Consider the following 26,626-nt stretch of genomic DNA (forward strand, 5'->3'; position numbering starts at 1 on the left):
GTGCCCATTCACTGTGTATTCTTCTGTGTCCGCTTGCATTCTCGTCATGGGGCACTGGGAAACTGTGTCATTTTTTTTGCTGTTGTTGTGTCATCTTACTGTGTCAGCGCTCCTTGTGTGCAGTTCCACTCCTGGGTAGGCTATGCCTGTTACACGCAGGACGGCTCTCCTTGCAGGGCACACTCTTTGCACATGGGACACCCCTACGCAGGGGAAACCCCTGCATGGCATGGCACTTCTTGCGCGCGGCAGCACTGCCTGTGGGCCAGCTCACCACACGGTCCAGGAGGTCCTGGGTATCGAAACCTGGACCCTCTATATGGTAGGTGGATGCTCTACCAGTTGAGCCACAACTACTTCCCAGGTATAGTTTTTTTCTAAACCATCTTGGCAAAAAAATAATTGGCTATACCATGACATAGGTTTAAGTGTGGAAGGTATCTTAAATGTTTTATTTCTTTTTTTTTCCCTTAAGGAATAAAAGAAAAAATTAGATGGATTCTGTGCATTTTTAGGAAGAGCTATTTTAAGTGTTAGAACTGTTCTCTGTATTCTTTGAAATTCCAATAGGCCAGGGAGTCACTCACTCTTACAGTCATGCAACTTACAGGAGGGAATTTGCCAGGGAGTTCACACCACCAGGGAGATTGTCTTACTTTGTCAGACTGCTGTGACAAATACCACATAATGGGCTGGCTTAACAATAGGATTGATAGGCTCACAGTTTGGAAGGCTAGAAATGCAAAATCAAGGCATTAGCAAGGCAATGCTTTCTCCCCAAAGCCTGAGCATTTTGGCGCTGGCTGCTGGCAGTTCTTGCATCTGGTCTTCCCCCACAGGGCGATCTCTCTCTCCTTATGTCTTCTGTTCTTTTGGTTTTCCACTGACTGTCAGCTTCTGATTCCTCTCATGTTTTTATAATTGTGTCCAAAAATTTTCTGCTTATAAAGGACTCCAGTAAGATGGATTCAGGCCCACGCAGATTCAGTTGGGCCTCATGTTACCTAAAAATAGCATCTTCAAAAGGTTCTATTTACAAATGATTTCACACCCACAGGAATGAATATTAAAATTAAGAGCATGCCTTTTGAGGGGGTGTGTAATTCAATCTACCACAGTAACAGTACCCCATAAGTTTAATTTTGTCTCTTTTGTATGTCTCAGAAGTCAGGCAAACTTGATCCTGTTCCATACATTAGGTCATGTAAAAGGGAGGCGAAGCCAGAGAAATTCTCATTCTCCTACCGCAGGAAAAGAAAATTAGCCAATATAAACTGTGTAGGCAGCCAGAATAATGGATGCTGCAGCTGTTCAAGTAACTTACATTGCCTATGTAGATGGGCAGAAGAAGGTGAATTAGCGTGTAAGCCATCACTATCCATTAAGGAGTCTTCTGGTAGTTAATGCAGAGTGGCCAGAGAGAGAGAGTTCCAACAAGGAGAAACACAGCAACAGGAAATTAAGGGGGTTCCACAGATTCTTCTAGGGCAGGGAGTGCTGGAAGCAGGTTATGACAGAGACAGGTAAGGCTCACCCAATACTCTTGAGCTTCTCTACATTTCCCAGCTTCCCATGCAACTAGGAGAGGTCATGTGATTAAGTCTCCCCATCAGAACATGAAAGAAAGTGGTGGGTCACTTCCTGACAAAGTCAGTTAAGAGCTGGTGTTTCTTCTTCACCTCCATATTCTTCCTGGTCTCTCTGTATGACTGGAAGCAAAAGATTCTAGGATGGCAAACCCACATGTGGAAAGAGGCTGAATCACTGAGTCATGGCTTGAGAGAGCCACCTGGGAGAGCTGCTGATGTGATCAAGGAATAAAATTACATTGGGCCAAGCCAGTGAGTTTTCAGGATATCTCTGTTTCAGCAACATATCCTAGCTATCCTGACTAATGGGTTGGTGTTATGATTATGTTCACAGGATATGGATTTATCAAACTGGTGTTAACATTCAGTTTCTAGCACTACTGAGCTAGGTAACTTGACCCCTCTGAGCTGTGGCTTTGTGGTAAGAGTAGTTATCAGAATGGGACATCCTAAGGGGTTTAATTTGAGGAAATAAAATGGAAGTCCGGTATAGGGCCCCAGAAATAATGCATTCCAGAGCAGAGGACATTTCCAAGGACTCAGGCATGGATGGCTATTATGTTCTCCAAGCTATAGAGCTAAATGGGTTCAAAAGGCCACCTAAATTGGTAAAAGAATATGACAGCCAATTCCTATTTTGTCTCAAGTGAAGTTATTGTCCTCAACTCTGCCTTCCCATCAGAATTTGATGAAAACACACAAAAATTCTCATGCCTGGGCTCCAACCTATATCAATTAAATCAGAATGTCTGGGTATAAGACATACAAAATATTGCGATATTTTGTAAGTTCCTCTGGTTCTACTACAGAGCTGGAGTTGAGAATCACCTATTTGAAGTAACGAGGTTAAGATATCTACAAAGGGGTCCAAGGTGTTGAAGAGCTTTCTGTCTCAGTCAAAATTGGCTCAGCAGGTGGGATAGGACTGAGAGCAGAGGAAAGAAGCATCAGATGGATTCAGATATGGGGAAGGAGCAATTTTACAACAAAGAGGGAAAGTAATTTAAGTCAATTATTTCCAGTTACACAGACTACAAGAAAGAAACTATATTTATGACTATTAATGTAATTTTCTTCTCAGTCCTCAATCTATTTCATATTCTTAGTGTACTAGATGCATTTAAAATTTGGGAAGAAATCATGCATGTACCAAATGAATATTAAACATGGAAAACTTTCACTTTTGGTTAATATATAAGCCTAGCAACATTAACAAAATATTGAAGAAAAATAAGAGACTAAACAATTATCAGCAATCTTTTCTGTTCATTTATAAACAGTAAAAGATTTGTTTGAAAATAGGCAAATAGGTGCTTTTCAAATGGAGAGAAAATTCACCAAGCAACACAGAAATTACCAGATTGGTGGAGACCACTATTTATCCAATCCCTTGATCTTTTGCTGGCCCAACCCACAATCTGGAAGGAAAAATAATTCCTTACTGTGAATCTTAAAAGAAAGGTATACCCTAATTTCCTTTAGCAATTTATCCCTGTTACACTTAACTCTCTCCTAACAGTTTTGGGCTACTAAGATTCAGTGAAATGACAAACTTGAAAATAATTGCTGTTATTGAAAGGTATTTATTAGGTAGTTAGAAACATTAATTACTTGATTTTGATGAAAATACTAACTTAAAACAGCACCAAAGCTTTTTGTCTTTCCTTCTTGAAATCAAAGTCAACATTCTTAATATTTTAACTGGCCCTTAAGATAGTCTCACATTTGGTAGCTTTAATTTGCAAAAGGGCCCTTTCCCATCAAAGCAGGTGAAAATCCAGATAATAAAAATTCCAGGAACAACATCAATAGCTTATTTTATGTAAACAGTTTGGGATTATGCCAATCAATTCACATGTTCATGATTTCAAAGACTGTTTCATCAATCTTATATCACTCAAGTCATAGAACATAAAATAAACCCTTTAACAAGAATTTGGATTTGATTCTATAAGGAAGACAAGGTCATTTTTTAAAAGCTAGATTGTTATGAGAAGCATGCTTACAAAGAAAAATGGTCAGAGAAACCTTTCAGCACAATTTCATAAATCCTGACCTTTACTTTTCCCTTCTGTTACTGATAGCCTGCTTCTTATATTACTCCTTCAGGGCCGCTCTAGTAGCACATGGAGTTCAGACAAATAATTTGGTTCTTTTGCCATTTTACATCCAATTTATTAAAATTCCATGGACTCAGTCAACAACTTGGGAAGGAGACATACATACTGCCCTCTAAAACAATATTGAAATAATGCATATTAATAATTGCTTAGTGGGGGGGTAGATTCAATTTAGACTCAAGGCCCCTAATGAAAATGCCTAAGGAATGCATGGTCTTCTTTTCTATACTGAAAAGACAAGTGAACAACCCCTTTTAAAAGAACGATGTGTAAATACTGATTTTATACCCCCCCCCATTGAATTAAAAAGTCTGAACTGATTTTCAAGTTGGGCCACATATTTCATCTGCATCATATATTTTCTTCTGGTTTGAAACTTTAAGCAATTAAGTGTGGCATCAGCTTGGTAAGATTTTCATCTTTTATATTTGGTAAGTTCTTGAAAAGAATATATTCACCAATTGTAGATGAAACACCTATTCTGTATCTTTTTAAGAGCTGTGGATACATTGGTAAGCAGAAATGCATCAACTTTGACCTCTACCAGGGAATAAGACAGACAACAAAACTATTTGAAGTTTGAGATATTAATGAATTGGTAATGACAAACATATATGAACAGTGAGCTAGTCAAGGAAGTAAAAGATTAGTATTGAGGTAGAGGGAACAACATGTAGAAGGCAAGAGTGAGTAGGGCACATTTTAAGAGAAAAGTTCAGTATAGCATATACTGTATACAGATTTGATGGTAGGAAGGAAGGTGTTTGTGATGATTAGTTTTGTGTGTCATCTTGGTAGGTTATAGTGCCAAGTTATTCAATCAAACACTAATTTAGTGGGAGCAGAATAACTCAGTGGTTGAGCACCTGCTTCCCATGTATAAGGTTCTTGGTTTGATCACTGGTACCTCCTTAAACAAACAAACAAGCAAGCAAACAAACTCAATGGGGAGCAGATATAGCTCAGTGGTTGAGTGCCTGCTTTGCATGTACAAGGTCCTGGGTTCAATCCCTGGTACCTTCTAAAAATACAAAAAAACAAAAAAATACACACTAATCTAGTGTTGCTGTGAAGGTTATTTTGTAGATGTGGATAACATAGACAATCAGTTGACTTTAAGTGAAAGAGATTATTCTCAAAAATGTGGGTGGGCCTCATCCAATCAGTTGAAAGGCCTTAAGGCAAAGCTGAGATTTCTCTGAAAAAGAAGAAATTCTGCCTGAAGACTGTAGCATCAACTCCTGCTATACTTATCTTTTACTGGTCTACTGGTCCTGTTTCTCGGAGAACCCTGACTGATACATTCTTTGATTAAAGGAGGCATTAGAGTTTGGAGAACTAAGTAGAGAAGAGTTCATGAAGGCCCTTGGAAGCCATGTTAAAGTGGAAACTGAAGGAGAGAGTTGGGTGTCATGAAGAGAGTTCTGTTTCAGGATGTTGTCAGTAGAATGACAAATATATTGCAAAAGGCATGAATGGAGACAGGGACACCATTTGGGAGTCTACCGCAGCAACCCAGGTGAGAAAATGAAAAGACACCGGAGGACGGAGAGTATGTGGTACATTTGGCACAGAGGAGAAAGTCCAGTAGAGCAGAATGTAAGAGTGGTCATGAGTGAGAGGCTAGAAACACGGTTGGACAGACAAACTGGTGGTAACATTCATGAAAAGCTGCTGGTTCTCAATGTACATCAAATGCCAAGAGAAGGATTTTGCTTTTAAGCAGTCGAAGTAAAATTGGATCAGGGGAGATGAAGAGAGCACACTATTTTCTTGGCAGAGGAGGGGTCTGTGGCAGTGTAGGACAGAGTAGAGTCAGGGAAATTACATTCCTGCCAAATAAAGGGCAAAGAATTAGAGAATTCAAGGGACCAGATATGGGCCACGTGTGATAGAGAGCTAACCTAGAGCTATTCTAAATTCCGAGTGAACCACTTGGTAAGGTAAGGCGGCTGCAACAGTGAGATTCGGAGTCTTTGTGCGTAGTGAATGACGGACTACCAAGAGCTGGCATAGGGAAGAAGGGGCAGCGGCCACCTGTAGAGAGGCCAGTAATGCCACCAGGCCAGCAGGGACAGAGACTCTATCCACACCCTGGGGCCTTCTGTCAGTGCAGCCTACTAGGGGCCTCTAAGAGGCCTTCACACTGCCTGTGAGGAAAAGGATGAGCTTTAAGCATCTGACTGAGCCAAAGGGCAGAAAGCCAGCTCAGAGCAGTACCAGACATACGTTGAACAAGAACTTTCCTACACTCTCCTTCCTCTCCCAAGTTGTGGCACCAGCAATGGAAGGAGGGAACTCTTAGGTTAGAACTACTGGACTGTCAGCCACACCCCTCTCCCCACAGGTAGGCAACCCATTAAAACTGACCCTAGGTGGAAGATGGGGAGATCCTTTCCAGCAAATCTGAAATGTTTTCTGACATCTTAAACATTTAAAAATTTTGAATAAGAAATCTTGAGACTTGGGCTAAGAGTGAGCAGAAAAGTCTCAGATCTGTGAATTTTCAGCACTCACAGAGGAAAAGCTTCCTATAAAAAGGTAGAGGGATTGAGTTTGCATGTTCCTTATCCGTCAAGCACTGTGCTGGTTCAACGTACTATTTATACATTCAAAGGAAAGGATGGACATTTCCTCTAAGAAATCCTAGTAAGAGATGTATCTCCTCAGAATAAAATCAATAAAGTGGCATTCCAAATAGACCCATTCCCAGTTTCCCAAGCTAAACTTAGGATATACATATCATGGTGCAGAATTTATTTAATTTGATTACTTCTCATAATTCCTGGGGCAAGTTCCATCCAGAGCTTTTGAAAGCACCACACGGAGGTGGCATTTGTCCTTCCGGGCCAAGAGAGAAGGCTGTAATAAGGTAAGCACAAAAGACCCAGGATTGAGGGCTGGAATTGAAATGGCTTTTCCACGGTGTTCACACGGACTCTCTCTCTCCTCTTGGTTCACCACTTAATCTTTTGGTCTCATTTTCTTCATCTGTTCAGTGGAGATAATGGATCCCAATTTCATTTTATGTTATCTCAATGGAAGGATTCCCACAGTTCCACCGAATGAAAATCTGACCAGTAATACCCACTTATCTGCCTCTCTGAAGTGTTGTAAGGATTAATGACATCTGCAAAGTGCAGTGAAGCTGAAGAGCACGACATGAGAGAGAGAGCGAGGCTGATGAGTATTATTAAAAGTGCCACCGGATAAGTATATTTTAATGAATGTGGAAAAAAAAAAAAACATACTGCAAAGGATCTTGGCTTGCCCGAGTGCCTCAGTGCCTTAGGGTAGAGAGGAATATTCAGAATTTCTGAGGAGAAAAATAGAAGCAGTAATAAAATCCGACAGTCCAAGACCATCAACACATAAACAGTGAAATATTCTTTGCATCCTAAAAACGCAGCCTAAATTCTTAAAATAAAGCAGTTATTTATGCACCCAGCATCTAATGAAAGCAAGCAATATGCTTTGGAAATCTAGAATAATCTATATGGGAAAGCAGAGGATTAAAGATGGAGATGTTCATATATAGATTCAAGGCAAAGAGATCAAGGACACTCTCCTCCCAAATTCAAGAGCAGCATGGGCGGAATTTTCCACGATTTATAAACTTAACAACTGCTGGGTTTTTTTATTTTTTTGGGAAAAAAAAGATGAAATGGGATATAAATATTGCTTGTTTAGGAGGATAGTTAGGAGCAGGTGAAAATACACAACAAATTTGACAGGAGGTGTACCTAATTCAGATAGTCACATTTATAGAGCTATAGGAGAGGAATACATTGTTTAGCATGTAAACGTTTCTTCAGAAAGTTAAGTCACTGTTTTCTTCCTGTATACTAATTTTTTCAGACTCTAAACCTTTCAACAAATAGAGAAGAGATAAAGCTCTCTTGTTTGGACATGCAAGGGTAAGATATAACAGTGTTTTTTTTTTAATAGAACTACAATTCCTCATATACATGTAACAGGTTTTCATAATGTTATTTACAGTATATGTAAACCAAATATATTTTTATTTCATATTGCTTGTCTATATGTTGTAAAACACCTGTGAGCAATAGCTAATGTTAAAGCTAAGATAGGACCATATGTGGAACAGGGGTGCTCTGCTCCTATAGATGAATATTTTTGATGATTTTTTTCATTTTATTTCTTTATTCATACATGCAAGTTTTGCCAAAATATTTATATTCTGCCCTATAGATGCGTTTGTTTTGTCTATTTTATACTCATAATATAGTGATGGAGGTAGGACAAGAAAAATAAAGGTAGATGGGCTTCATATTGGTGGGTGGTTGAATAATTTTTCTCTTTCTTTTTTCCCCCATAAGGCTCAATTTTAGAGCTGCTCTAAATTCCATGAAAAATCAGTCTCCATGACATTAATTGTAATTTCAGTAACAGAATTTGAACATCATTAAAAGCACTTGTAGCTTCTATTATAATGAAAAGAGTATGAGGACATCTAATTTATTTAGGATAACAGTGAGATAATTTGGAGTCCATTCTTCAATATTTAAGTCCTCCCTTCTTTAACCACTAGTTTGCATCTTTTAAAAAAGAAAATGGTTATTTTAGATATATTATCAAAATTGAATCAAAAACCTATGTCCAGAGTGTGTTGGGTATTTATATGTTGTTGACAAAAGATCTGAATGTTATAATACTAATCAAGTCCTGAATAAATAACTGAAATTCCCTTAGTCATTTAAAAAAATAGTTTTAAATTGAAGATTTTCTTCTTAACTCCGTTCTCTAATGTGTGCATATATATGTATTTATATATGGCTGTGTTCTTCCTTTCTCCAGTCAGTATCTCATCTCATTTCTGTTCACTTTTGTGTCCTCAGCAGTATCTGCCTGGAAGCCCCGTTGCCAGGAGACCACTCTTGAAAAACATCCACTGCTGTGGCCTCTTGGAGATTTAAGATGTCTAATGAGGAGTTGACAGAAAGTGGTCAGCTTGCTCCCAAGCAAGTAACATTTTTTTTAAAGTCACACAATAAAACATTTATCTGAATATTACCTTTTTGGGAAATCATAGCCACTGAAGCATAAGATGCAAAGGAGAAAAATATCTTTGGAAAACCTATATTGCGCAAAAAATAAACTCTGCAACAGAAAATAAAATCTGCACTTTCTTTGTGAGAAACTTTCAGGTGCTCCCACACTGTACGCTTATTTGTTTATTTATTTATTTTTAACTACTCTAGAAGGCTCTATTATCTGTACTTTTTGTTCTTTTATCTGTCTACTATTGTCCTTTTTAGTCCAAAGGAAAATGAAGCAGCAATTTCAATAAAATGGCATAATGACAACTGTGGAAGAAGTCAACGATACAAGAGTCAAAACACAGCCATGAGAACAGCATATCAAGTGTGGCTTTCTGAGTAGGGTCCAGTATACCTTAACAGTATTAAGTAACATAATACAAGAATGTATTATGGTAGAATACAGTGATCAATAAGAGACATTGGCAACCAGTTAATATGTGGTGACAGGTATGCTCTGTTTAAGAAACCAGGAATGCATTTGGATTATATATTGCATTTTTGAAAGATGTCTGAATTATTTAAAAGACATTTATGCTCAAAGAAAAAAAAATTTGTAATCAGGAAAATTCACTTACTTGAATTAAAACACAGAGCAGGGTTGAAATTATAAAAAGAAATGGCCCTTTGTGCTATGCTTTTATTGTCTTGACTCTGTTATTAGCCTTTGTTTTTCATATGGTGCCTCATGGTGACCAAGGTATGGTAAATTATTTAGAATTAATATTTCCTACAGAAATTTTTATTTGCAAGCACATGAAAAACAATAAAACTCTGAGTTGCAAATAAAGATGTGCTTCTACAGGAGCATTTGGAGGCTGCTGGGAGGCAGTACATTCCAGAGATTTTCGATTGTGGTTTGATAACAGACCTAAATTTCTGCCACGTTTCACAGCGTGACTCTGCATGGACTGCACACCCTCTTTAAAGTTCAATTTTTTAATAAGAAAAACAAGGATTTTATTGCACCTAATTCATAACATTCTTAGGTGAATTATGAATGAGTTAAATGCCTGGAACATTATAAGCCCTTTATAAAAATACCTATTTGCTATTAGGCTAAATTCAGCCTATATGACCATAAAGTTCTGAAACTGAGTTTATGAGGGCAGTCACCGAGCCACGCAGCTAATCATGAGCTGCTGTTTAAGAAAATGAAAGGAAGTTATTGTCTACACTGCATCATGCAAAGAGGAAACTAGGTTAATATGAAAAACAAACAAAAATGGTTTTTAATGCTTTTCACAGGGTGTGAGAAATGAGAGAGAGGTAGGGCTGCATGAAGGAACTAATTTATTCTTGGGAAAAGTATAAAATCAAAGTCCCTGTATGAGATAGTAAAACCTCATGTAAAACACAAATGTGGGTGATATTGTATATATAAGACTTTACAAAATATAAGTACCAATATACTAGAGAAAAGGAAACAGAATAGCAGCTATGTACGGCAGGGGAAGCACAGAGGGATTGAAAGGAGATGAGTTTTGTTTGTTTTTTGTTTATTATTATTGGAATAATGAAATTTCTCTAAGAATGGAATGATGAATACACAAACATATGATTACACTCAATACCACTGATTGTACACTTTGGATGGATTTATGCTTTAATATGTATCAATAAAATTGATTTGTTAAAAAAAAAGCAAAGTCCTAGTTCTTCCCCATCTCTTCCTAATTTATTATAGGTATAATTTATACAAGAAAAGTACATAAATCTTAAGGGTGTTGCTTGACGAATTTTATGATTTTATGTATATGTCCATGTAATGACCACCCCCACCCATCAATTTATAGAATATATGCATTATCTCAACAGATTCCCTTGTGTCCAGTCAATACACCAGCCACTTCCCAAAGGCAATCATTCTTAGGTTGATGATAGGAGGCCTCAAATTTCCTTCCTAATCTAGACAAAGGGTCTTTGAGAAATCTGATGGCCTTATTCTCTTTCTTAGCTAAACTTGACTCCTAACATTCATTTATCTACTTTACTCACTTTTTTACATCACCTTGGCTTTAGCTTACACTCATTGTATCACCAATGTGCCCCTAATCCTAATTCTTCTGCACTAAATTGAATATTCTCCAGGTATATACCATTTATGAACCAGAGCATTCTTTTGATGTTTAGGGGTCTTTCTCTCAAATATTATGATAATAAAGTTTCAACACATTTTGTTTGTTTATAATTATTACTTTACAAATATTATTTTCTCCACCATCATTGTACAGCGCTTTCCAAAGCATTCCCAGTAAAGACTAACTCAGGAGATGGAGGAAAACAGCTTTTAGAAGAAGGCTTGAAATTGAACAAGAGAGGCAGCTTCATCCTTAAACTCTACTTCCCCAAAGAAGCCCTCTGGGTCCAGTTTCAGAGTTAAATTGTGATGCGACAGTAGACTAGGCCTGGCATTCTTGGAATCAAGCAGCTCCTCTTTTGTTTCCATCATCAGTGTCTCCTGGGCTCTGAATTTCACCCTTGGTATTTGACCCAGGTATCCAGGCTGGGAACCCTTCGTTCCAGGGAAGAGAAATCAGCTCCTGGGATGCATGGGACCTTAGCCAATCAAGGTCAGTGCCCAGTTGCTAAAATGGACTGTCCTTCATTTGACCACTTGTAAATGTACAAGCAAATGAAGCTAACCCCGGAATGAGTGAGGAACCAAGATGTATATTTGATCACAGAGAAACTAGAATACTTTCTAATACTGTCCCTTTTCATAATGGTACTAGTGAGCGCTAAGCTTGGATTTTCACCCCCTGCCTGAAGGTGTGAAGAGTCGATGAATGCAACTTGAAAAAAAATTGTTCTCATAGTAGCTACTAAAACCTTCGGCCCACAGATTGCTGTGATTTTCACTTGATCATGCTCAAGGGTTCATTTTACTTTCGACTTTAAAATTCACACTCGATTTTGACACAGGAGACACATGTCTCAATTCTTTACAGTACCAATCCTGTAAAAACAGATGACTCAGCCACCAGTTATAACAGCAAATTATCACAGTATTCAATCAAACATGCCTTATGCTGACTGGAGAAGGGGTTTCAAGTTGATGAGGCAAAAACAGCAATGCCTTCTCCCAGAGCATATGCTCTTCTGTAATAAGGAAAAAAGGGCCAAATATAAATACTAAACAATGGTGCATCTCTGAAATTATGATGCCTTTAAAAATATCAGGCATTTTCACTTTTCTCTTTATTCGATCATAGCCATTCTCTGAAATAAAATCTCTCTTTATGTACATTTCAGAATTCAGATCTCCATATGAACCAAGAAACTGGAGGCTATTTTTCTCAACGGCTTTCTCCTTCATAGCCAAAGCACCCAATGCACAAGAAAATGAGGTCAGCCTTAAAACAGAATGGTGATAATTTAATAACGACAGCTGCAAGCCAAAGAAGAATTACAACAATAAGTCAATCTGGAGCAATAAAATGTCAAAAGAAAAACCTGCATAAGAACAAGTTTGATATTAAAATAATTAAAATACTGTTTATTTTCAAGATATCCAACAACCCTCTGAAAGAAATTACTACATTTTCCCTTACGCAGGATATAATAACCACTGTTTTCTGCCCATTGAGCATCACAGCATGGGCTCTGGGATGCAGACATGACATCTTTCAAATGATGTTAGTACCAGGCAATGGAGACAGACTGGTGTTTAGATTTATTAATTTATTCAACATGGACTGAACACCTACTATGCATGTGCCTCTGTCACAGAGGCTTGGCATAAAATGAGGTGTCTAGTGGGGGTGACAGATTTAAGTTTAAAGTCACCACTGAAATAAAGTTACATGAGAGGGACCCTGGCAGTAAGATCAAGAAAGATTTCAGAAATAGCATGAAGCATAAGCAGAAGTTCTAAGGAAGAGTAGGAATTGGCCAGTTAGATAAGGTGAGCATATATTCCAACAGAGGGAATGGCATGTACAAAATCAGAGAGGTGTGAAATAGCTTACAGTGTTTGGTGGGGCTGCAGCAAATATTACAATCTAGGAGTGGCAAGAGATGCAACTAAAAATACAGGCAGGACCTGGATGGTGAGGGACTTTGCCCAAAGAGTTCAGCTCATTTCCTGCAGGGAGGGAAATGACACAACTAGATTTGTGTTTTAGAAAGATGGCTTCCTGTGGCAGTGAGCAAGGAGAGAATGGTACCAGAGGGGCCCATGAGGGGGCTGTACCAGCAGTTCAAAAGAGGAAATAAGAGCCAGATTTGACATTATGTTAGAGGGAGAGAGAGGAAAAGGCAGATTTGAGAAGGGTATAGGGGAAAGAACTTTTAGAAATGGGTGACCAATCTCTGGATTTCTGATCTGAGCTACTGTGGTAGTGCGGTTTTTCTAAACTGAGAAAAGGCATATGATGGACTAAGTTCTGGGGTGGGCTGAGGGGTCAATGTGGGTGGGGATGGGTAGGCAATGCTGAAGCAAATGTATCTTTTAGTTATCCACATGGAAATAACAGTAATTTATGATCTTAATGCATTCACTTCTGGCATTCCCTAGGGCACGCCAAGCTAAGATCACAGCACATATGCTATAGGATAATATCCAACTATCCCTGGTGATTTACAGGGGGGAGTCCTGGAGAATAAAGACTCTTGCAAGAATCTCTTTGATAGCTTTATGGCAAGCATTCCAAATCAGGGACTGCAGCCTAGGCTATTACTGGGAACCTTAGACAGAAGCCTGAATGTCACCAATAAAAAGGGCACTGGTTTGGTGAGAATTAGTTGGGGATCAAAATGACACATGATCAAAGCAAGCTTTATATAGCAACCTCATTAGCCATGCAAAGAACCATTCAGGATCATATATATGCTTTCAGAAAACAATGCTTTAAAAAATAAATCGAAACACGTCACTGCACCTCACCACACTCCCCAGTGGTCTCTTATTTCATTCAGAGTAAGAGCTAAAGTCCTTCTAATGGTCCACAAGACTTTCCATGCATGCCTCTTCCTCCTTCTCTCTCATATCTCACCTAGCAATATTCTTGTCCACTCTATTCCAGTCCCATGGCCTCTTTGCTTTTCCTCAAACATCACACACTTGCTGCAAAGACTTGGTACTTGCAATTTCATTTTGCCTAGAATGCCTTTCTAGTAGATATCGGCATGACTTTGAGTTGTTGGTCAAATGTGCCCTGAAAAGTCACTGAAAAGTGACTCCTTCCCTGACCAAGCAATTTTAAATCACAGCATCTAAACCTTAACTAATCTCTGTTAATCTCTGTTACCTTCTCCTGTTTTATTTTCTCCATAGCACCAAAGAGTAGTTTTTTTTTTACTTCCTTTAAACATCTTAATAGGAGATGAAAGTGCTGATAGCAGCTGGTGAAAGGAACTGGAGAAGGTGTATTGGTCAGAAGAGAATGAGCTCATGCCACAGTAACAAAAAAAAACCTCAAATCTCAATGGCTTAACTGAGAAAGTTCATTTCTTGATCAAGCAAAGCATGTTCTAGGTCAGGTGATGCTTCCATGTAGTGATTCAGGGATCCAGGCTCTTTGCATCTCATGGCTCCACCATCTCAACACATGGTCTCCATGCTTGCCACCAAAAGGTTCAGAAGTGACACACATCCTTTCTCATCACGTCCATTGGTCAGACTACTACCATGGTCCCAGCCAGGTACAAGAGCACTAGAAAGTACAGTCTTCTCAGTGCTCTGGCAGGAGAAAACATCTGGATATTGGTTTGTTGTCCTCAGGTCTAAAACACTAGTCAATTTAGAAATGATCTTTTCAAGATTTAGCATGATGCAATGGAAAAAGCACAGGTAGATTTCAGCAGGACTGGGCACAGGATCTGGTTGTACCAGTCAGTCCCTAGCCATGGCTAGGCTTCAAGTAAATCACACTTCCCCTCTGGGGCTCTATTTGCCCTCAAAATGGGGACTTAATACATATCCTGCTTATATCAGAGGGTTTCCACATTCATCTCAGATAAAAATGTTTGGAAACAGACTAAAAAATTCAGGCCACTGTTCAAATGCAAGTACATGAATAATGCAGTATGAACCACAGAAAACTTACTGGATGAGAGAAAATGAATTCTACTCCTATTTTACATCAGTATTGATACTTATATCATTGTCAGAGCCATAGAGAACAGTACAATTTCCAGACCTTCTGGCCTAACTGCTGTGATGCCTAAGTAGCAAAATGAGGAGCTGTTTATGCCTCTGATTTGGTTTACTTTCTATGTACAAGGCATGAAGTAAATGTCAAGGAAATTCAGGTCACAAACAAACATTAAAGATTACCAAAGTCATGTGTTTACAGACTATTAAGACACTCTTGTCATCATTGTCTTCAAGAATGAATGAATCCAATATTGGCAGCTGCAGGTTACTTGATGCTCTGCTGCTGGAAGGAGTTCTCTTAGATCAGCTATTGCACAAAACAGCCAACTAGATGGTAAGGACTGAAGTATTTGGGACACAGTATGGTATTGATCAAATATCAAATATGGACAGTAGAATTAGAGTGTATTTAAGGTTTTATCGAGATTATTTAATAACATCATTTTTTTGGTGGATTTTGGTAACTAATGAGTACATTTGTTATTATACTTTGACAGATACTGAATTCATATATAACAATTTCGTTAATCACCTTAAGGTTGTGATAAAATGTTAATAATGGTAATAATGATATCCTGTCAATTTTGTATAATCAAAGAAGATTTGTAAATACCAAATATAACCTTCTAAATTTATAATGCAAAATACTTGATCCAGCACTCAAATAAGCTTTGGGTACTCTGGGAAACTGAGTGGAATACTACAACATTAGGGTAGAAGGTCTCCAAGTCATCTATTCCAATTCCCTAACTAACAAATGTGTTATCTGTACCCATGGATAATTCCTTATTAATTTAGGGTAGCATGCCATTTATCATCTACAAGAACCCTTATTCCATTTTTATTTCTCTGTATCTCATAGAAAAGTATTTCCCATATTAAACAGCTACTTGCCTCTGTGGAACTTCCACCCATCATTCTAGTTCAGAAGCTGCTTCTTGATGCTACTGACTGTACTGTACACACACATGCTTAACATTAGAAATGTCTTTAGTCACTTATAGGTGATAGACCGATAGCCCAAAATATCAGAGACCACATATCAGTCAGTAGTATGGAAATCAATACATATAGATCCATGAGTCTTCCAAATGAACTTTGCCATGGAATTTTCCTGTCTAGTTATTGGCCCAGATACCTATACTGTGATGAAAAAAAATTCAGTAAGGCCAGGCATAGGTAAATACCCACAGCTACATTCTGGAATGCAGACAGCAAATCAGCAATGAAAGCTTTCTGCAACAGAAGCTCACCTAACTAACATTTGTGAAACATGGCCACATACTAGCTTTTAAAATGGGGATAACATTAAGCACAGTGAATTTTATAAGGTGTTATACAATGAAGTGAATGTTCATTCATTTGTTTCATTTTGATGACAACTTATACTACTGTCTCCCCTCAAGGTTACTTTTATTCCCAAAAGATTATAGTCTGAAGATGATTGCTTTTCTCCTTTTATTCTTCTCTTTAGACACTCTGCCATTCTCTTTGATAAAAGACATCCAAGCAGCTGGTTACAATGCCAGGCTAATGACAATACAGTGTGTAAATGCTGGGAATAAAAATGTAGAAAACCAGCTTACACACACACATTGCTGGAACTGTTCAGGACTGGCCTCCTACTGTGCATCTCACTTCCCATTAATCTGTTTCTTATCTACACTAGAGAGTATTACACCTATCTTTAATAAACACCATATCCATAGCTTTCACCAAGCCTTTTGTTTTACAACTCCAGGATAATAATCAATACTGACTCTATATTAGGGGTCAGCAAACAACAGCCCAAAGGCCAAACATGGCCTGCTGCATTTTTGTATGGCCCATGAGGTAAGAATGGTTGTTTACATATTTACATGGGTGAAAAATAAAAAGAAGAACATTTTGTGATGTGAAAACTTTAGAAATTCAAATTTTTGTGTCCATTATTAAAGTTTTATTGGAACATAACCAGTCTCATTTGTTTACATACCGTCTACGCCTGCTTTTGAGCTACAAAGTCTGTTAGTTTCTGAGGGTTGCCATAACAATATTACCAGACTTGGTGGCTTAAAATAACATTTATTATCTCACAGTTCTGAAGGCTAGATGTCTGAAATCAAGATGTCAGGAGGGTCATGTGCCCTCTAAAGGCTCTAGGGGAGAATCCTTCCTTGCCTTCTCTATCTTCTGGTGGTCGTTGGCAATCCTTGGCCATCCTTGGCTTGTGGCAGCATGAATACAATCTTTGTCTCCATTGTCACATGACTGTCTTCCCTTTGATTCACCTCTGTGTCCCTTGGCCTTCTTTGGACACCACTCAGTGGATTTCGTGCCCGCCTAATCTAGCACAACCTCAACTTAACCATGTGCAAGGACCCTATTTTCAAATAAGGTCATATTATAAAGTTCCAGTTGGGCAGGAATTGTGTGGTGGACACTACTTAACCCAGTACAGGCAGAGTTGAGTAGTTGCAACAGAGACCACACAGACCACAAACCTTAAAATATATACCCTCTGACCCTTTACAAAAAAAGTTTGCCAATAAGCGGCATATATGAATGCAAACACTGGGGTTGGGCAGCCCATGCCTGTGCGGCTATATTCTACAGCCCTGATTTCCAATACCCATCAAATTATCTGCTTTATTCTCAGGCAAGCATGTAAGATCATCTAGACTCAGAGTAGATTCTTTCCAACCTTCACGCCCACTACATCATATTCCCTCACACTCTCTTAACCATCTTTGTTCATAGTACTTCCCTGTTTTAGCAGTGTTGTCTTCTTTGTCTGTTGATATCTTACCGAACAGTGAAAGCCCGCTCAAATGTCACTTTCTGCATGTTCAGAAACATGTCACCCTAATGTGATTACTGTGTCTATGAATTAACAGGGTGCTTTATATTTCTCTGATATACTTACAACATGCTGGCCTTGCCCAATACTTGGTTAGACACTTGTCTTGCCCCCTCTACTATATTATATGATCCTTAAGTCTAAGGACTTATCTGAGTCATCTTTGTAGCCTTAAGAATGCTATGGACATGGGTAGTAGCCTGTCAAAACCCTACAGATGATGGAGAGGGGACAGAACTGGGACCCACGCCTGTCCTCACTACACATATAATTCCACAATCACATACCTCGTTGGTTGCAGGGTCCACGGAAAATTCCAGTGGTGTGGCCAAAGATCCAAGTCAGTGCTCTACTAAATGCTGTGAGTGGTTCAGGTCCAAGAGAAATAAACAAGAGCTCTGAAAGGCCCAGGCCCATGCCCCAGCCAGAAGCAGACAATGTGCTGCAGACCAGTCTGGCTGAAAACATCAGTGAGGTTCATTGTAAGTAGCAAGAACCCCAGACTGGAGCCCCTGGGGGGCAGAGATCCAATGGTAAGGGGGAGAAAGTGGGTGCAGTTGAGTTTGGCAAGAGAAAATAGAGGCTCAGTCTTTGAAAGACTGTGCTTCAAAGGAATGACGGGGAAAGTAAAAAATAACAACAACAATAGCTAGATTGCTACGGAGAGGGTGACCTGAACTGAGTCCCAAAGATCGGATGCGGGGAGGGTTCTTTAATTCCTTCTTATGTCTGCATTTCATCCTAGGGTCCAGAGAGTGGAGAAGCCTGCAGAGAAGTTATGTAGCTCTAGTTGTGGGGGGAGGTGTAATGACATAGAGGAAAGGACAGAGCAGAGCTTGGAACTAACTAACCTTGACTACTGCCACATTTCAGATCCTGTGAGAGACTTCTATCTACAGTATCTCACTTAACACGTACCACAGCCCCACAAGGAAGCAGTGCTATCCTGTTTTCCAGATGAGGAACTGGGAGCTTGGAAAGACAAAATGACATTTGAAGGCAGGTCTAAGAGAACCCAAACCAATTCCCCCTGGACTGCAATCCTATACCATACTTCTTCAATAAATGTTTATTAACTGAATAAATGAAGACAGGAAAATGAAAAGTGCAGCCTTTTCATAATTCAACGTGATATGCCCAGTAGCACTGAGCTCTTTTTCCATGTCTTCCCTAGTTTCTACTTGTAAATAACTGTGTCTTTTCTATCACTGAACTGACAATTGAACGGACAATTCACACGTATTCTGTGTTCCACATGTCAATAACCACAGGGAGCAACTGAAGAGTGCACTGGCTGCTCTTGACAATTACTTTGGATTTCTGGTCTTTAAAGCTATTCATGAATGAGCCCAAACTTCCTTTCCGGGCTTATTTTATTTTGTTCTTTACTCGGGCTACTTACTGTCTTCTCAACAACCACTTGCACATCTTATCCTCTCCACATCTTGGCTCATGCCTGGATGGGCAATGACCATGCCCACCCCCATCCATTCCCATCAAAATACTGAATCGCTGTCTGGTCCATGTTAAATGCTACTTCTTCCCTGAAACCCTCCCTGGGGTCTTTATTCAGAAATGATCTTTCCATCTCCCCAACTCTCACAGCATTTTTTCTAGTACCATTTGCCCGGCTCCTCTACTTAATCTAAAATAATACTAGTGTACATACTATAAACTCCCAGGACTTCAGAGTTTTTACATATCTTTTTATTCCCCATAGGACGTTATAGTGTCCTACACTCAAAAGCATGTTTAAAAAACATTCTATTAGTACTAAAGAATAAATGTAGAAAGGAAATTTCAATTTCTTAAGCTCCTTTATGGGGCAATTCTTAGCTGAGAAGTTTGTTCCCTCCTTCACTCCTTTTTTTCCTGACTTGGTTCTTTATTGTTAATGTAATTCTTTTGGTCACTGGAATTTTTCAGAAGCAGTTATATGAAATAGTATCAGTTAAGCTATTTAAGGAGACCATGGCTCTTTGTTTTATGCCACCTGAAAAGTCACTATGAGAAATCTGAGTCTAAACATACTTTCCCCACAATTAGTATGTACAGGCTTATTGACATACAATCCATTTTTCAAAGTATTTGATGAAATATAATGATTTGTGTATTTTTATAAGAAAATCTGTTTAAATAACTTCATAACTTCTTTTATATATAATTTACATCATGTGATGGCCTGATAGTTCACAAGGGCCCTTTGAAAGCCAATTTAGAGTGGAGGACAAAATTTATATTTTAGATATTTTAAAAGCCAATTAAAAGAGACTTTGCTTCTCGTTTGATAAACAATGAATTTATTAATGGAAGAACAATGCGTTCTAAATTATGAAAAAATAATGTTGAGTTTTCTGTGACTACAAGGCAATTCATCATTATTAAGCCTAAAAATTTGAAATACAGTTTTCTGAAAAAGAATACTGATGGCAGAATATCACACTGAAGGCCCTGCTACATGGTAAATTTCCTAGGATTTTGGTAGGTTTACAGAGATCTCATAAAATATAATAAATTCTAAGTTACCTGTGTAAATAGATGATAGTAGCTGTGTGTGTATATATATATATCATCTACCATAACAGTTATACTTTAAGGCACTTATATTGGCCACTAGAGTGTGTTACCTATTTTAAAACATATTTGCTTCAAAATTCTTTACTTAATATTAAAATTATTTCAAAAACCAGCAAGTAATGAAGGCATCCTAGGGAATAATAAAAGAAATACTTAGCCAGAATTTAAGAATTCACTAGGATAATCTACCCAATAATAATTTTGACCAAGATCAAAATTAAAAAATAATGTACCTATCAGTAAAGCGAATTACTGTGGAAGAAATATAAGAGTCCTCTATTAGGATTATCTGAGCCTACTCCTTCTAGAATCCATTCTTTACTTTTCCTGTCACTTTAAGCGGTTTTAATATAGTATTACTTCCTAATTTTTCAAGTACTGCTGTCAGATAAACCTAATTATTTCCCAGAAGTGGCTTGCAACTGAAAGAAAAATGCAGCAGAACACTTATTCATCCATCTAGATATATTTGGCTTATATAAAAATATTTTCTACTTTATTCTTTCTTTTCAAAAGGAGAAGACCCAGATGGATGGAGAATCAGAGATATTAAATTTTCTTGATGGGGTAGGGACAGGGTGAGGGGAATCCATAATTTGAGACAGTTCAGATAATTCTTCATTAAATCTACAGAAGACCCCAAAGATTTCCATTCCTTGCACATATATGCACTTTCTAGGGTCCCCAGGGCTTCTCCAACTCTGTATATCACAATGTTGCTTTCATATGACCCTGAGGCCTTAGTCTACAACATCAAGAAACCACTGTGCCTCAGTATTTACACTGACTGCACACAGTGTCTCATGTTGAAGACGTTGGGTTATTAATAAGGGAGGACCGATTTCAAATATAGGGGGCTATTCTCTCAGCATTTGAGAGGGTAATGGTGGGAAAGTGCCCGGGTTATGAAAGTAGAAATCACCTCCTAAGTATCTGCAGTCATCTGTGATTCCAAGCTTACGCCCCGGACATGGTTGTCCAAGAACCCAATTTCTTAACCCTACTACTGCCTTAATCTCTTCATTTGTGAAATGCAGAAATTATTCTACTTAATTCCTTGCAGCTCCACACTTCTATAATGCTCTTAGACCACTATTTTCCTAAACCTTAGCCTTCTGAACAGAAACACAGGTGGCCAATACTTTTGATCCAATTTCCTCGCTCACTGTCTACTTTAAGAAAGGGACAGGGCCTGAGATCAGGGTGTCACTCTGACTTCAAAAATTGGACAGTAATTTCTATTTATTGAGTATCACTGACATCCTTGCAACAAATGTCTTTTCTTTCAAAGTTTAATAGCTTGGGCTAGACCATCCGTACTCCTTCTCTTAAGCCTATCTGTGTACAGATGGCAATACAGTTCTAAGGTTAGTGGTAAAATCTATTAGCATTCAGAAGGCAGGTCTATGTTTTCTTGTTCATTTGCTGTATCCCCAGAATGAATTAATAAACAAATCTTAGGCTGAACATGTATCCATTTGATCCAACGAATATTTACCGAGATTCTGGTATGTGCCAAGAACTATTCTAGATGTTTGGTATATATCATTAATGAGATTCTTGTCCTTGAGAAGATCACATTCTGGAAGAAGACTCAGAAAAGACAATAAACTCAATAAATAAGTCAAGTCTAAATATTGACAGATGGTATTAAGTTCTACAAAGAATAGAAGGGTAGGTAAGCAGAATAGCAAGGGTCAAAAGAAAGGATGTGGATGAGTTGAGATCCACAGACTTGAAGATGGCAAAGGAAATGGCCAAGTAGACATCTGGGGAAGAGAATTCAGACAGACAGCACAGCTAGAGCAGGGTCCTGAGGCCTGTCTGACATCTCAAAGGACAATCAAGGAAGTCAATATGGCTGAAGTAGGGTGCATAAGGGGACCAATGGCAGGAGATGAGGACAGAGGTTAAAAGGCCAGCTTATGGAGGAACCAGGAGGTGACATAAGGACATTGGCTCTCACTCTGCATAAAAATGAAGGGCCAGCTATTGAAGGGTTTTGAGCAGAAGGGTGACATGATCCAATCTTGGGTGTCTGAATTACTCTGGCTGCTGTGCTGAAAACAAACTATAGGAAATAAGAGTAAAGTAAGATCAGTTAGGAGGCAATTGTGATAATCCAGGTGAGAGATATTTTTATGAGAACAAATCAGCAAACTTGGTTTCCCCATGAACTAGTCTATTACATTACCTAATTAAGATTGAAATTGCCTTATCTGATTATTAAAAAAATTGAGACAAACAGATATAGCACTGCTGATAAGTTTTTACTTGGGGTACATTCAGGTACTTTTTTAGTTCTTGTATTTTGCAGGTAGGTGGCACACTGAAGACACTAAATTCAATAACAAATACCAATAAAAACCATCATATCTAATTCATCTGAAAAAAAGTTCACATTAACATTAATTAATAATAGTAAATAATGACTTTCTTCAATTCTGATTCTGACCAAGGAATGGCATTTCCATCTTTCTTTTAAAAAATTCCTAATAGACACTACCTCTAGTGAATGCTTGAGTGTATCTGATTCCAAAGAGAATGGTCAGCAAAACATTATTTTATTGGGTTCTGGATACATGCTAAAAAATTCCAATCTGCCTACTAAGAGCCCATTCATGACACAGCCTCTGGCTCAAAGGCAGAAGAGCTGTATTTCAAATAAAACCCAGAGAGATAGATAAAATATTTGCTTGTATTTAGAAGGCAAATCCAATCCATTTCTTTCTCAGGCTGGGGTAGCATTTATAATATTTCTCTCACTATTTTTTATTTTATTTTATTTTTTTGAGCTGTACTATCTCCCTGTTAGCTATCTGCCTTTCAGGAAAGGACCTGTGGTGGTAGGGATCAAAAAAGGTTACACTGTCATTGCTATACAAATAAATTCTATCTCAAGTGAAAATTCACCAATAGTTTTCTATTGATGTTATATTGTTCTATGTGGTATTCTTTCAAAGCATACATCTTCCTGAAAAAGATTTTACCTTCATTTTTTTGTTGTTTTTTTAGAGAATTTGCAGGTTTACAAAAAACTCATGTGTAAAATACAGAGTTCCCATATACCACCCTATTAATGCCTTGCATTTCACCTTTATTTTTATACTCACTTTACCACAATACTAGACACCTACACACATGAGGCTATTAACAATAGGCAATATGGACAATACTCCCATTATAAATAATTACTGTATGTTATTTAAAAAACAAAACTATAGAACATACTCTTAACCAAGTCTTGATGTATTCCATTAGTGGGTTTTAGGGGGCCTGGAACCCCTCCATTATTTGCAAAATTGTGTATTCATATGAATTTGTGAAATGATTTCAACAGCTTTTATCAGGACTTCAAAAGCCTCTGTGACCTCTGCCCCCTCAAAAAATGAAAAATAAAGAACTTAAGAAACTACTGACTTAGATAAATGAACAAAGAGTACTTTTTAGGAATTATATATATATATATATATATCAGAAGACTATGCTCGTGATCATGAATGGTTTGTCATAAAATTCACATTTGGTTTTGATCAAATGGATCTTTTGTTTTCATATCTTGAATTTACAGAGATACCTGTTATAGTTTTTAATTGTGGGAGAGAAAATTTATTTGAGCTAACATTTATAAGCGATCACTATATATTTGGTGATATGATGATTATACAGATCTTATTCTTGGGAATCTCAGAATCTATTGGGATGTAGACACAATAGAGACACAGATTAAGAATGTAGCCTGATTTTGATAGCTAAGACTGGGCAATTTTAAAGACTTAGAATAAGATAAACCAAAAATCACCCAAAGAGAGGCCGTAGGAAAAAAAGCACTATACAAAAGAGAGAAACTGACAATCAACATAATAAATAAAAGGCACCCAAATAAGAAAAGACGAAGTCAAACCTTCACTATTCACTATTCACTGATGATATGATCCTTTATTTACAAAATCATGAATAGTCCACAACACATTTACTAGAACCAATAAATGAGTTCAGCAAAGTGGCAGGATATAAGATTAATACCCAAAAATCAGTAGTATTTCTGATGCTATGATACTATATCTAGAAAATCCTGAAAAATCTACAACACAGCTACTAGAACTAATAGACAAGTTCAGCAAAGTGGCAGGATACAAGGTTAATATGCAAAAATCAGTAGTGCTTCTCTACACTATTGATGAGCAATCAGAAGAGAAAATCAGAAAAAATTCCATTTATAATGGTAACTAAAAAAATCAAATATTTAGGAATAAACTAAACCAAGGATATAAAGGACGTACTCAGAGAACTACAAAACATTGTTAAAGGAAATGGAAGAAGACTTAAATAAATGTCAGAACATTCCATGTTCATGTACTGAAAGACAAATTATCATTAAGATGCCAATGCTAACCAAACTGATTTATAGATTCAACACAATTCCAACAAAAATCCCAATCAGACTTTTCTTGTAGAAATGGGAAAGCCAATTATCAAATTTATTTGCAAGGGTAAGGGGCCTGGAATAGCCAAAAAGGTCTTAAAAAAGAAGAATGAAATTGGGGGATTCTCACTTCCTGAGTTGAAAACTACAGTGGTAAAAACAGCATGGTACTGATATCTAGACAGATATACCAGTGTAACCAAATCAAGAACTCAGAAATAGACCCTCACACATCTATGGTCAAGTGATTTTTGACAAAGCTATGAAACCCACCCATCTGTGTCAGTGCAGTCTGTTGAATAAATGGTGCTAGAAGAACTGGATATCCATAGCTAAAAGAAAGAAAGAGTATCCCTTTCTCATACCTTATTCAAATATTAACTCAAAATGTATCATGACTTAAATATAAAATCTAGAACCCTAAAACTCCTAGAATCAATGTAGGAAAACATCTACAGATCCCGTGGTAGGTAGCAGTTTCTTAATTTCACACCTAAAGCATGAGCAACGAAAGAAAAATTAGATAATGTGACCTCTTCAAAATTAAATACTTTTGAACTTCCAATCACTTTGTTAAAGAAAGTGAAAAGGCAGCCTATTCTTTGGAAGAAAATTTTCAGAAACCACATATCCAGTAAGAGTCTGAGCTCCATGTTACATAAAGAGATCGCACAATTTAATGATAATAAGACAAGTAACCCAATCAGAAAATGGACAAAAGGCTTGAATAGACATTTTTCCAAAGAAGAAATACAGATGGCAAAAAGCACATGAAAAGATGCTCAATATCACTGGCTATTAGGGAAATGCAGATGAAAACTACAATGAGATTTCATTTCACACCTTACAAAATGTCCATTATTAAAAGCACAGAAAACTACAAGTGCAGGAGAGGATGGAGAGAAATCAGATACTCCTTCATAGCTGGTGGAAAGGTAAAATGGTACAGCCTCTGTGGAGGACAGTTTGGTGGTTTCTCAGGAAGTTTAATACAGAACTGCTATGCCATCCAGCAATCTCTCTACTAGGAATATATTCAGAAGAACTGAAAGCAAGGACATGAACAGACATTTATACACTGATGTTTATAACAGCATTATTCACATTTGTTAAAATATGGAAAACAACCCTGTGTCCATAAACTGATGAATGCATAAACAAAATACAGTATATACATATGATGGAACACTATTCAGCTGTAAGAAGAAATGAAATCAGAATGCCTAAGACAACATGGGTGAACCTCAAGATTGTTATATTGGGTGAAATAAGCAACAGACAAATACAGTATGTTCCCACTAATATGAACTAAATACAATGAGTAAACTCACAGAGGTCAACTCTAGAGGATAGCATATTAGGAGACAGAATGTGGGTTGAGAATGAGAGCTGATAATGCATGCAGTGTTATTACTAAGGTTAATTGTAAAAGTGTGAAATGAACAGAATTGAGGGAAACACAGAGTTTAACAACACTGCTGATTTATAAATGGGATTGTGTCTGAAAGGGATATAGTTTATAGATATAAATTTCAATTGAGAGGAAAATACAGTATAATCTAGGAGCTGTATAACAGTGATTTTGGTGGTAGATGATGAGTGTGGTTTATGGTATAAATATAAGAATGCTCTTCTTTTACAAAGTGCTAAGAGAATATGATGATACATGGGAAAATTACAACTAATGCAACTTATGGATGACAGTTAACAGCAATGTAATAATATTTTTGCAGCAATCATAAAGAAGACATTATAAGAATTCTAAGAGACAACAATTGGAGGATATTTGGAAATATTGGAATTTTCCTTTTTGAGTAAAGAAAATGGTCTAAAATTGACTGAGGTAATGACAGCACATGTCTCTGATGAAAATGGGAGCCACTGAGTGTACACTTTGAATGGATTGTATGAAGTA

At 37.6% G+C, this 26,626-nt stretch overlaps 1 protein-coding gene and 1 long non-coding RNA gene across 2 annotated transcripts in view; one reads left to right on the forward strand and one right to left on the reverse strand.

The window, feature by feature from the left end:
• The window catches only part of CYYR1 (cysteine and tyrosine rich 1), a 100,976-nt gene that overhangs the window by 38,531 nt on the left and 35,819 nt on the right, over window positions 1–26,626 (reverse strand). The gene's annotated exons all lie outside the window — the stretch shown is intronic.
• On the forward strand, window positions 11,264–12,282 carry LOC131278292 (uncharacterized). The gene is made up of 2 exons (XR_009185612.1): window positions 11,264–11,342; window positions 12,025–12,282. It is a non-coding gene; the product is annotated as an uncharacterized lncRNA (long non-coding RNA).

This window comes from Dasypus novemcinctus, chromosome 4, assembly GCF_030445035.2.
Source record: "Dasypus novemcinctus isolate mDasNov1 chromosome 4, mDasNov1.1.hap2, whole genome shotgun sequence".
NCBI lineage: Eukaryota > Metazoa > Chordata > Mammalia > Cingulata > Dasypodidae > Dasypus > Dasypus novemcinctus.